Raw genomic sequence first — 14,626 nt, forward strand, 5'->3', positions numbered from 1 at the left:
GGGCAATTGGGACGATCCAAATTACTATTGCCCAATTGCCCTGTTGGATACAATCGGCAAATTATTTGGGTCAAATCCAAGACAAAAATTTGCAAATTGGGCCAGAGTCGCACTGATTGCAGACATACGCCAAACCGGCTTCACGAAAGGAGTCGGAGTGGATGTAAATCAGCTAATTTTGACCATTCTCAAATTGGAATCTTTAAGGGCAAATAGAAAAATTCATTTTGCCTTTATCGACATGAAACAGGCCGTCGACAACGTGAGTCCTGGCCTGTTGTGGACAAAACTGGCTAAATGGCGATGTCCGAAATCTATTCTCGAACCAATAATTGCCCTGCACTATCAAACTTCTATCATACTGCGACTAAACAACAGCGGCCTGGTATCCAATACCATCTGGACTCACAGAGGTGTTAAACAAGGCTGTCCTCTTGCCGCAGAGCTATTTAAGCTATTCTTGGCTGATCTACCACTCCATCTTGAGCAGGTTCCTTGCTTCTCGCCAACAATTAATCGGATACCGATTAAGTGCATCAAATATGCTGATGACCTGATACTTATAGATAGAACACAAATAGGTCTTCAGTGCCTGCTTGTAAGGCTGCAGGAGCATATGAATGCGAACAAACTGGTAATAAATACATCAAAAACAAAAATCGTATCAATTGGAAATCTAAAAACTAAGAGAGACAATGCATTCAGATGGAAAATCGGGGCGGTCAACATTGCCTCTGTGGACTCTATAAGATACCTAGGAATTGAATTCTGCAATTCTGTTTGCGAGCATCACTGGGTCAAGGAATTAAATCAAAAATGCTGATGCTGCCCGGCAAGCTGCTAAAATCACTGGAACCGGTTTTAAGATTCTACCTCCAAAAAGCTGTTCCAGTCATAACTTTCGGTGCCGAGGCAGGATGGAATATATCCGAACAAACGTGGCAAATGCTGGAAGGGCTCTTTGGCGACACGTGTTAAGGCTACCTCAGTCAACATCAATGATGATAGTGCGAAACAAATTGTCATTAAATTCGCTACATAGTAGAGTGGTTTGGAACTCTATTATGACAATGCGCAAGATGGCTTTAAAGTTTCCGGCACCGGCCTATCAAATCTTTGCCAACGCTTATGCACCTAACAATCAAAATTTACTTAACTTGTGGTTCTGTAAACTATTGGCATTTTTGGCTGCAGCTGACATAAATAATCAAGAGATCTTAAACTGGCCGCAATGCGCAAAAAAGAAATTCGACAATTGGGCCTGGATTGCAAATCAACAAAATCGTCAAATGATGCACCCAATAACATTCCTGGTAAGCGATCCAAAAAAATTAAATATTTAAGCACGATATCTACTGCATTGCCCATCTCGCCATCATCGCAAACAATTTCTGAGGTTTCGGATAAATGTTCTAAAAACAAAAGAAATACTCTGGTTAAGAAAAGACAAATCTATTAAAGATAATCTTTGTCGTTTTTGTGGTCTATGTGTCGAATCCTCGAAACATCTGCTTATTGAATGACCCAGACAATAAAACAACATTCTTTACATCTCGGAAAGTTTGCCCCACTCAACAACATCATGGATGAGTGGTGGTCCAGAAGCATTACTGGGAACAATATAAAACTTGTTTGTGCAATTGTGAATTATCTGGACATGATTTTGGCAGCAGATGTCTAATGCAATGCATGGAGTGGTCGAATTATGGAGTATTGTTGATCCTGGTGTAAAGAAATGCGGGATAGAATGACTGAACGTTATGAAATTCAGTGTGAACTTTACTCTTCATTGTTTTTTTTTTGTCGATCTTGATGAACTCTTTGAAACAAAAGTTTGTGCCTTGTGTATAAACTGTAGTTTATTTCAAATAAAAAAAAATAAAAAAATAAAGCCAATTTTGCATCAGCTAATGGAAAAATGGCCTATAGATTGATACCTACAAATGATTCTCAGAAATTCTGGCACTTATATCTGACTTACTGGCAGCAATGGCAACTATGGAAATTTGCAATATAGCAGAAAATGCCTGGAATGTTTCATGTAAAAGGACTCGATTTAGACCAAAGCATTGTAAAATGTAAATCTTCTTTTGCTTACTTGAATTGACCAGTTCAGAACATAGAAATAAGTGACAGACTTGACATTCTGGCAAGGCTAAAACTATCTAGGGCCCTTGGGCCGGATAGGCTAGCCAAAGTTGTATTGATGTACAAGTCACAACTTTGGGCTAGAATGCTGCACGAAAAGTACAACAGGAGTGCTCCTGTGAGTATGTCTATGGAGCTAATTATACATTTCCCAATATTCTCCTGGTAATTCCGGTGGGATACCAGGAAACTGTCCCTAGTGTCTCCGCTGTCTGATTTCCTGGTATTACTGGGATATTAAGTGCAGTAGAGACAGCAGTAAGTTCCCATTCCATGCAGTCCCAAAGGACTCCATAGGATGGGATAGCCTCAATGACCGGGAAGCACAAGTGCCAGTGATTCAGGGATTTCTTTGCCAGTAAGGGTCTAACCAACCGGCAGGTTAGGCCTGCCAGTAGATCAAAGCCCCCACTAGCAAACTTAGGTTTCCCTGGTCTTGTCAAAATGCAGGTGCAGGTAAAACCAGCAATTTTCGGGGCATTTTTACCAGACTGGGGACCTCAAAATGAGGCCCTATATACATGAATTACCCACATACACTCTCTGGACACAGTAGCAGAATAAAAGTATTGTTTAATTTAATTAGGTTAGTTTGTGTTCTGATGTATATTTGTTCATCTAAAGTAGGGTGTGCTAATGTGTGTCCCATTGGGTGTTGAACACTCACCACTGAATGGTACTTGGCATTGTCAGATGTGAATATACTAACAAAACCCTCATCAGTGCCCAGCTCAAGGATGGTCTTAACTATCACATACAATCAAATTAAAATTGTCCGTGTCTTACATCAGGGGTCTGTACCCTTTGACTCTTTTGGTGTTTTGGACTACGGCTCCCTTAACCCATAGCCTGCACAGTTAATGTTTAGGGATATGGAAACCCACAGGTTCCAGACTCCTGCCTTACACAATATACAATGCTGACTGTGCCTGGGCCATATCGTCTCCAAGTGCAAAAAGATGTTAAAGAGACACTCTGCATCTGTGTGCAACGTACAAGAACCCAAGTAGTAGAGCTGCATGGTCCTGATTAGTCTCAGCATGTACATGAAGGCAACAGGGTAAGCATTGCATAGAAATTTCCATGACAACAGAGTTCAGAGTTAAAAGGAGTTATCAAGGCCACAGAGCATTTTTTTAAATGTACACCAGTGCCCGAAGCACAGTAATGTGGCGCTAAAGTCTCATTAGAGTCAATGAATGGCCAAAGCCTTTGAGCCCTGTACGTGCATTAGCCACCAGATGTGAATATGCACCAAATACAATGTTCTTCACAAAGAAGGCTGCTTGATGTGTGCCCTTGAAGATGACTGTTCATACTTGGGCATGCCCCCTAGACATACATGTCACTGTATCTTTCAGCTGTTGTTCACAAAACAGCATTAGTAAATCCTACAAATAAAGACCTTCAAATCTGCTCAGAAATGTAAATGCAAAATGTATGAAGTTAATGAATACGTGAAACAGAAACCTTGTCATGTCTAATGGAGGTCAGTTTAGCAATTGTATTCAATGAAAATATTGAGACCAACTAGGGTTGAACAGAAGAAATATCTCCAGCATACTGGTTTAGTTCCAGAGGAGTAGCAGACATCCATCAGTCCAAAGGCATCACCACTTTACCTACGTAGATGCAAATTCCTGACTATCTTTAGAAATACTTGACTACTAGAAACGATATGCATCAGTATGAACAATATTTCAGATTCAGGGCAACTCTGCACGTGCCTATTAGAGGCATTGTTTCGAGGGGAATGCCCCCACGAGCAGTGCTGTGCTTCATAGGTTCCCTCCTTTCATTTTGAAACATCAAGAGTAACATTTTAGTGTGATTTTTTTACAGCAAAGTGGAAGGGCTTCCAGCATGGTGGCAGTCAATGGCTGTTCAGCTCGTAAGTAGGCGTCAGTGGTAGGTGAACAAACTAGGTGAGTTTGAAAGGAAGGGTGCTGGGCAGTGGGGTCAGCATAAGAGCCATAATTGCTGAACTTGAGCAACCCTCCCGAAACAGTGGAATTAGTAATGCTCTAGTCCACTCATTCTTACAAACAAAAAGATCCATGAAAGATGCTCCTCATTGTCACAGAGACTGTGCTGCTTTTTGTACTTTTCAGCAAATATAAAGCACTCACTTGGCATGTGTGAGAGTGGCTCAGCACATGTTCAACTATGTTGCAGCATGTTTAGTCAGATACCCCTCGATATTTAGTTTTTCATGCATATGCTGTTTAGCGGTGAAATTGTGTACTGTGGCTCTGATGCACTGGCCTACATAGATCAATCTGACAAAAAGGTTGAGATGTAGGTGGACTTGTTTTGTTAAAAATGTATTCAACAAAAATAGCACACTGGTCCAATTATCACCATGCTTATGGACTTCATGGCTAAATGACTCCATGTATGACATACCCCTCACTTAACTGTAAAAAGACTTAAACACAGTCCCCTTCCTCCCACTTTGATGTTCTTCTTGCAAAATGAGCAAATGGATTTTGTGTTCACTGAACAATTTGGTGCAAGGAATTAATATTCGTGGAACGTATTTATGTCCAGTGATCTCTATCTTATAATAATAATTTCTTTATTGTGGCTTAGTTCAATCAAGAACTCTACACAAATCAATCACTTTACATACAAGAAATAATTAAATCTAAAATCAATCAATCAATATTCACAATTTAAAAAGCCAGAAAACATCATGAAATCTAATATAAAATGTATGTGCTAGTATATATATACAACTGAACAAAATTAATTTTTAACCGAGCATGTCGATAAAAACGCTCAAATATCAAACATCAATATAGGTCAATACATTAAGATTCAATACATCAAGATTCACAATGTTCACTATATTCAAGTAAGTAATAAACAACATAAAATATATACGAAAACAAATGTCACAATCATAAGATAATCATAATAATCACTCCCAATAAGTGATTAATTAATTGATTAATTAGTTATGGCAAGCTTACATGTTAATGGGCTAGTTAGTTCTGTTCTGGCTCAGGACCAGGCTAAATTTCATAGTCATCAGTATGTTGTATACAGGCACAGTAAACTCCTTTCACATCCCCACACTCTTGTATCTAACATACCAGGAATCATTCGCTGTTGCAATCATGACTTACTTCACACCCTTAAGGTTGGCGCGGCGTCCTGCTCCCCTCAGAGCTGATTGACTGGGGAGCATAGAAGGTAGGCCTCCTCAGTCAATTAGAAAGTTTTGTACATGACACCACACACGATATAGAGCACCTCGATTTGAGTGCAAAACCCAAGCTCTATTGATGTGATCAAACTAAACGTGTGAATTTTTTATTTAAGATATTCTTTAATTACATGTGTTTTATTCAGATCTTGAGTGCAATGTTAGTTGTTTTATTCAGATCTTGAGTGCAATGTTAGTTGGTTGTGTAGAAGAACTAGGTAAGGTCTGCCCTTCCAGGAAGACACTCTTCCAGGAGATAAAGTTAACATGCCCTAATGGACAGAGATAAGGAACGAGCAGATACCACTGGAGGAAAAGGAAAGGCGGGAAAAACCAGCAGATGCACAAAACAAGGATCTTCACTAGAGTATGCACATGAATGCCTGTCACATATGAAGTCCAAGCAGCTCAATGGCTTGATACTGGTAAAGATTACATGAAGATTCACATTGGGACAGTGATTTCTGGTAGCAAGGGGATCATACTAGCAAGAACAAATGGCTGACAAAGACAAGATTGGCAGGTTCCAGAAAAACAGTTCAAGATCAAGGGATTGAAAGGAAAACACAGGAATGCAACAGGGTGAACAAACCCTTGGTATCAGGAAAAAAGAAATCCACTTACGGAACATGGAATGCTGAGATGTGTCATCACTCTTTGGAAGCTGTCTGAAGTGCTTCTGGGAATGGGCGTCCACATCATGTAATGCGTGCGTGAATGTGTCTGCTATATTAGTATGTGCTGTGTAAACTGCACAAATCAAACAGCCCCCAGTGCTTACTGATGTCTGTGACTGAATTCCCACTTCTGCAGCTTCCAATGGAAACACAAGTGAAACGTGCACAAGCAGGGGGGCTTATACTTGAGAGACAGGCTCCCAGCATCATAGAAACGCCAATCCATCAGATACTGTAATCACTCATGTTATGTTATTATTTAGATTTATATTTTACCTTGTTCCACTGCCATTTTCATAGTCTCCAGTCGCTCTTGCAGACATGAAAAGGAAGGAGGGCTGGGAGTGGTTTAGTTAGTGGGATTGAGAGGGAAAACCACAAGAGAGCTTTTATGTGCTGAAAAAGTCAATGTGTGCTGGTGTGTTTTTAGTTGGTAGACATAATGTGGTGTTTGGTGAATTAGTGTCTATGCGGGATTTGTGTGTAATTGTTTTAGTTTCTTGTTAGGTGTTGCATAGTGTGTGCAGTGTTAGATATATTTTTTGGAGGTGTTACACCTTATTCTGTGGTATTTTATTATAGTGGTAAATAGTGGTATAGTAGCTCTTGTGATAATTTTTTGGTGGATTCCCTTTTACAGTGGTAAGACTCTCATAAGACTATAGTCCAACAAATGTCCTTTTTCTACCAGGGTTACTCATTGGACCAGACACTAGACTTGGTACACCTGGTATCTAATGGTATTTCCATCTCTCAGCATCTCATGTACAATGCCGATGTAAGCTCTAACAGCCAAAGTGCGAAATATATATCATATTATAAACAGATAATTGTACACACATGTCAGGCACTCCGAAGACTCACTTAATAGGAAAAAAAACTATTTCAGATGTTACCACATGTGGTAAAATGACTTATCACCTATGGTAAAATAAGCCTATCCCCGTTGAACCTCAGTCTATGTGCTAATAAAACACAGTCATGTTATGAAAACACAACCAGGTTGTTTCCAAATCTCTATGTTTTTTATGTAATGAAGAAATTCAATGCTATTCAGACAATTACATTATGCGATACAAAAACGCTTTTCATTAGAGTATTCGCACAGATCAAAAGAACCAGCTTTGCACAATCTTACCATCCGACCTTGGCCACGAAGAAACTGGCAAGAACCACAATTTGAGAGAGAAAAAGAATAACAGTGCAAATGCCTTCATGAACATTTCAAAACGCCTATGCATAAAATATTGATAAACATTACACATGAAACAATATGCTTCCCTATCCGACTGCTTGCCAGGCACACTGAAATGTCCTCACTTTTGACTTATATTACGTAGAGTTGATGGTGATACTTCTGTCCCAATTTGACAGGGAACCCGGGGCCGCACAGATAAGCCGAGTGAACGGCCCACAGCTTTGGAGTTTATCAGCCTGCCAGCTTACTGCAATCATTGTCCCTCTGAATAGTGTCACAGCCTGCCTACCAGCCTGCCTCAGCATTCAAAGATCTTAGGATGTCTCAATCAGGATGTTTCTGAATGACCGACTGCAACACCCACTCACGGTCCCTTTCATAATGACCCCCGGTTATTCAAAAGAAATCCTTCGCCTCGACCAGATCATGCCACTGATCCCCATGTAGTTTTACTGTTGGACAGCAATAAGATACATTTCTTTCCTTCGCTTCCTGATTCAACAATGGTGTTCTTTTAGCAGAGCAGCATTCCATGTTCACAAGCTCCAAATTCACATTTAACCTCATTTAAAAAGAGCATTTTCAAAATTCATTTTCAGGTTATTCTCATATAGACCAATTTGCACTAATTGTTATTAAATACATGTTACATGTTACTAGGAAGGGATTAGTATTTTAATTGATATTAGTATTTAGGTATAGTGCAAACCAGTCAAATGAAATATCATGCTGAAATAACAAAAACTTTTAAAACATGCTCTATGTTCCTGGACTCTATGCATTTCCATTCTGGTGTGGGCACCGGCTGCCTTTGCACCCATGATGTTTTTATCTCTGTGTTTGTGTGTAAAGCCCACACTAACACTACATGTGCATAGTAAGCTAATAAACCCCTGTAACTCACATCCCCCCAGCTATTCATAGACCCCATCTATTCAGAGCCCTCATCTATTCAGACCCCCCCAGCTACTCCTACAGCAGTTTGTGGTGGTTTTAGGTTTTTGCTGCGGTAGTGGTATGAGTGTGTTTTTCTCTCTATTTGAAGGTGAGTATGCAGGATATTGGAGAGTTTTTATTAGGGTTAGTGGACAGATACATGAAAAATTCAATACCATGGCTACACTCGAAGTTCAGCTACATTCTATACAGTGGCTACACTCAAAGTTCACCTAAATACAATACAGTGACCATATTCAAAGTTCAGATACATTAAATGCAGTGACTACATGAACAATTCAGCTAAATTCAATAAAATACAGTGGCTACACTCAAAGTACAAAATGCAATACAGTGGCTACAGTAAAAGTTCAGCTAAATTCAATACAGTGGCTACACTCAAAATTCAGCTAAGTTCAATACTATAGAGTGGCTACACTCAAAGTCCATCCATCTACATTCAATACAATAGTTACACTCAAAATGCAGCTACATTCAATTCAGTACATTGGCTACAATCAAAGTTCAGCTAAATACAATACAGTGGCTGCACTTGAAGTTCAGCTAAAATCGATGCTATGGCTACACTCAACATTCAGCCAAATTCAATACAATAGAGTGGCTATACTCAAAGGATCTTCTAAATACAATACAGTGGCAACAATAACATGTCAGTTAAATTGAAAACAATACAGTGGTTACGCTCAAGGTTCAGCTACATTCAATGCAATTGCTAAACTCAAAATGTAGCTAAATTCATTACAATACAGTAACTCCATTCAAAGTTCAGCTACATATAATACAGTGGCTACAGTACAAATTCCACAAAATTCAATACAGTGGCTGCACTCATATTTCAGCTAAACTCAATTAAGTACAGTGGATACACTTACAAGTTCAGCTGAATCCCATACAGTGGCTCACTTTCATATACTTTGGAGCACAACAATATTCAACACAGTAGTGAGAATTGAATTGTAGTAATACAGTAAAGTAGTGGCAGGGTTTCAGAAGCCCACACTGGCTGTGCTCCCAGATCCTACCTCCTTACCTGATTTTAGCAGTAGAATGGCTTTGTAGGACACCCATGGCAAACAGGCAAACAGGTGATGGGTCTCTCGGGGGGATGCCCTTTGCTGTGGTCCTTAGACAGCTGTTCGGGGACCCTCAGCTAAGTGGACTTCCAGGAGAGGGGTCCGTTTGGGAGGGGAGGAAAACAGAGCAGGGAGTGAACCAATGGATGAGATGTAGGCATGGAGAAACAACAGAAAAAAAAGGAAAAACTCTGATGTCGCTGATGCAGTGGCAGAGAGGCGGGCCTGCAGGCCGGCTTGAGTGGAAAGAGACTGGAATTTTGGATGCCTGTGTCCCACTCAGCAAATGATAGGAATGGAGCGAGGTGATCCGTTCAGACTGAGTCATTTTCTGGGTTTCCTGGAAGCCCTAGCCTATGAGGAGAGGAGTGGGCCTGGGAGGGGAGGAGTAGGGAGCAGGGGTGGACCAAGGGACAGGATGGAGGCAGGGAAAACAACAGAATGAAAATAAAATGGAGTGCTGATGGTGCTAATGCAGGGGCAGAGAGGCTCTCCTGCAGGATGCTTTGGTGGGAAGCGGCCTTGTTGGAGGGTATGGAAATTGAGTGAGGTGATCCATTCAGTCTGGCTAGTAAGCTGGGCTTCCTGGAAGCCCTAGTCTATCAGGAGAGGGATGGGCTTGGGAGAGGAGGAGAATGGGACAAGGGGGTGGACCAAAGGATGAGATGAAGGCAGGGGGAAAAAAACAGAATAAGAAGAATCGTTGAGTCACATATATCCCAGACTTCATATTCTTGCATGGCAGCTGGAAGCAGAGCTTTCTTCTGATTGAGGCATGGACATCTTGAGCAAGCAGATGTGGAAAACAAGTTGTATTCTCCTCCACAACAGAGGCAAGTACAGTCTGTATGTCACTGGTTTTATCTCCTCCAGTATTACAAAGGGCCTAAGCACTCGGCCACTATGGTTGACGTGAGATGTCTAGGTAAGAATTTAGTTCACAGGCAACCTTGCAATCCGCTCTTACATTCAACATACATATAATATTTGTATAACACTGGCTATGTTCTTTAATCAAATTGCTGATGCACTTGTGTATGTGTGCAGTTTGACATAGTGATAAAGATGATGTGATTATTATTGCAATGCAAATGTGCTTTTAGATGTTCCAAACTCCACATCTCATCATCAGTATAACTCCATGCAATAAATTGGAGCATTGTGGAAAGGTTTCAAGAATGCACAGAGATAATTTTTGAACTGTGGTTTTCGGCATCTCCTGTTTCCCGTTTAAATTTGCCAGAATCCAGTATTTGGGTGAGATGTACTACAGACCCAATGTTCTTCCTAGGAAAGTGTCAGGTGCTGTTTCTTGAGAATGCATGTGACTGGTGAAAAGAGCAAGTCATGATAGAATCAATGCACTGTTCTGGTGCCTTTCCGCTTTAAACCTGAGGCAGTCTACATTTGTTGTTGGTTTTCCCCTTACACGTTGCAGCATCAGCAAATACTAACAGAGGTACAAATCTATTTGCTTATTCCAATCTCTGTGCAAAACCTCCCACCAGCACGCTTCAATCCTTCGGAGATAGTGACATCCACCATCAACACTTTTTGCCCCATTTCTCATTGGTGAACGGCAACCGGGAGCATAAAAAACTGCCCTGTCATGCAGTGCTGTGAAGTTCTCTAAAGGACCCTTAGCCTTCCTATAGGTTTCGAAATACCTTTCATAGACACCCGGGACAACGGCTAATTTATTGAAGAAGATAGATCTACCAATCACTTTCCAAATGTGCAATAGCCGTCAATATCATGCACAGCAGTTAAGGGGAAGCACGTTCATTCAAAAGCACCCTCAGTTCTGATATTTACAGGTTTGGTTCCGAAATTGAACCCCCAATTAAGGAGATTATTTAGACTAAAGGGTGGTGTTGGATTGGCAGTTGCCTTTCTCTTCTCCATTGCAACTGAGTACCATAACGTAAAGGATATAGGACCTTTCACATAGACTGGCTGTGCTCACTTATTCCGCAGCAGACCCCCACTGACATTGCCAAACAATGGACAGGTACAAAGCGATGCAAGTAATAAACGTACTGGTACCCCAATGAGGACTTTGGGTAAAACCCAAAATAAACCTGCCACCTCATCAATGGTTCCTGGCACCTGGAGCCACAGGGATGCAGAACAGCAGAACAGCGCTGACTTCACGCTTACTTGGCATAGGCACTGGCTCACCAAGTGATCTCATTTTCCTTTTGGGGGCATTTCAGGAAGGGCTGGCAGGGATGATGCATATCCCAAACCAACTCCATCGACCACAGGGTCTACAACAGAACAAAAACTGACTCTGCAATTTCTTGGTGTAGGGTATATAATTCTCAGCACAGTACATCACTATGCTCTCAGTGACATATTGGAGAAGACATTAAGTACCAACCATGCAAGACAGTAGAGCAAGAGACATGTACGGTTTGTCAAAACCTTGCTGATGTGCAGTGAGTTTTGCATCTTTTGCTGCACCAGTGGGAGGATGGAGATGTGGAGTTATTTTGCCATTTGGCCTATCAGGAATGAGTCCAAAGAAATAAGTGTGTTGGAGGCTGCTCAATAGTAATAGGAAGTGGTCACATGTGGTTCTTGAGATCTAAGCTGAAATGCAACGTCGAAGATTATGTTTTCTTTTTTAAAGGGGCACATTAGAAAATAAGTATTATTTGATACCGATTGGGAAATCAGAATAAATAAAGGAGTTGGTTATTTTGGATTTTGGTATTTGATTAAGGCTCAAAGTCTCATGCCGCCTACATATTGAAAACCCATAGACCCCAAAGAGCCAAACATAGCGCCTCCTGTTTAGAAACATGCTGGGTTTGCAAAACCTTGTCAGTGGGCTGTGAGTTCAGTGTGTAATGCCACACCATTTAGAGGATGCATATGTGAAGTTAAGTTTCCATCTGGCATATCAACAACGAGGACAAAGAAATACGTGTGAGGGAGGCTGCCCAATAATAATGATACAAGGTGCATAGCATGTACTATTTAGAATGTACAGGCACACAAGTGCCTTACATCCAACAGGCCTTTTAAAAGGCTACACTCCTCAATAAGCTACCTTCGAGAGATTTGACATGCAACATAAGGTGCAGCTTGTGAAAAGGGGATGCCCAGCTTGTTGAACTTCAGGCCCTTTAGGAACCCCATGAATTCCTTTAAACTTAAATTCCAATTCTTTGGGGTAAAAGACCTCTGACCATTTCCCCGCATTGTTCTGCTTTCTTTGCAGCTCCTCATTCGGACAAAAGCAAGCACAGATACATTCGCCCTGACATCGAAAGTCCTGCATATGAACTAATTTTAAATGTGAATTTCTCTCTTCCCTCTTACGCTCTTATAGTCCCGGTTGGTCTAACTTTGGACCTCTTTGCTGACAAAACAATGCACTCCCTTGTTGATCTTATGGTGTTAATTGCTATACAAACAATTACTGAAAATTGGAAACAGCGTTGTTATATTAACATCACAATGTGGTGTAATGTTGTTTGTAATGTTCATAGACCTGAAAAATGCCCTGCCTCATCACCTATTATGTTTATGAAATATTATATGAAATGGCATATGTTTATTCATTTATTTATTTTTCTAGTTCATCATGGTTTACACCTTGAGAACGAATTTCTCTGCTGATTACCTTTTGTATTGTATATCATACAGCCTTTATCACCCCTTCCTGTTAGCTTTTTTCTTGCCTCATCCTGTTTTGTTTTATTTTTTGTGGTTTGTCATAAATGAGCGTGTATCATTTTACATGTTGTAATTTCTATATGATATGAACCCTTTCTTGCTCATAATATTATTTGTTATGGCTATATTTACTATTGATCTGTTTCCAATAGGGAAGAATAATACAGTGACTGTAATGAAAGGTTTTACTTTCTTAGGCTTTAAGGTTTATGCAATTCCTATTATTATTGTTATTAGGAAGGTGTGCGTAAGGTGGTCTGCGGTTGTAGTCTTTATACCTTGTTCATTGAGGCGGTGTGGCAGCTGCAGGAACTGTGTTGCTACAAAATTTAAAACCTCACACTCTCCACGAAATGCGGAGCGTAAGGTGGTCTGCGGTAGTAGACTTTCTGCCTTGTTCATTGAGGAGGTGTGGAAGCTGCTGGAACCGTGTTGCTACACACTTTTAAACCACACACGCTCTGCAGAACGCAGAGCGGAAGGTGTGCTTAAAATGGTCTGCAGTGGTAGCCTTTCTACCTTGTTCATTGAGGAGGTGTGGAAGCTGCTGGATCCGTGTTGCTACAAACTTTAAAACCTCATACTTTCCGCGGAACATGGAGCGTAAGGTGTGTCTGTGGGGGCCCGCAGATTGGCCGTGGGAGCAGCAGGAACCCCATGGACAGCAAAGATCTTCCCATGCAGGTTGGTGCCTCATCATGTGACTGCTCATTTTGACTTTTGCTATTGCACCTCTGCCCTATTGCTTACTAAGACATTCGTGGAGGTTCCCTGAGCATACCATAAGTGGAGTTCGAACAATTGTTGTCCCTCCTTTAACTTCATAACAAAGTGGCGTCTGCAGGGTTTTTAAACCATGTAGTGTTTACACATGCTTTATGAATTTTTTGGAGTAACAAAAACCTTCATAGCCACGTGCATACAGCTACTGCCGGTGCTCTTCAGCTTGAAGAAGGTGACCGCGGGGTGACATATAACTTGGAGCCTTCAACAAATTATTATTTAGGCTGCTTCTGATGGGATAAGATGACCGTAGGGTACTGGGTACCTTGGAGCCATCCACAGATCCACTTACAAGGCCACTCTCACATTGAGAACGAACACCAGCACAACTTAACTCACAACTAAATATCCTTCATTCTCAAACATGCCTGCACTTACCAGGAGTCACCCATTACGTTCTGGCGATCACGCTGTGTGTATGCGAACACAAAATGCTGCACATAATCTAAAAAAGCAGGCAACTAAGAGGCTTCTATAGCAGGCAAAGTCTACTATGGCGGGGATTACTAATTCCATCTGTGACTTTAATGACTTTGATGAGGTCAACAAGGAAATATTCCACCCTTTGATAAACTGTATTCACAACAGAAAACCTAGCTCTCCCCTGAACGCAGCTGCTGTTCCGGATCTTACCACAAACCAAGCTAACACATCCCTCCAGGATAATATGTTGATGGCCATAGTTTTGAGTTTAGAGGCAGATTCGAAAATGGACCTTGCTATTCCTTTTGACTCTCAACAAGCTACGGCCATAAACTTTTCTATTACGGATTTGACATGCTCCCCCAACCTAATAGGGATTGCTATGAATGCATATGCAACACTGATGCATAACCATGAGAGTCCCTCTTCTCCAGACACTACTGGCCCAGAAACGTTTAGTATGGAGACA

Source organism: Ambystoma mexicanum, chromosome 2q (genome assembly GCF_040938575.1).
Source record: "Ambystoma mexicanum isolate Mex_15411 chromosome 2q, UKY_AmexF1_1, whole genome shotgun sequence".
NCBI lineage: Eukaryota > Metazoa > Chordata > Amphibia > Caudata > Ambystomatidae > Ambystoma > Ambystoma mexicanum.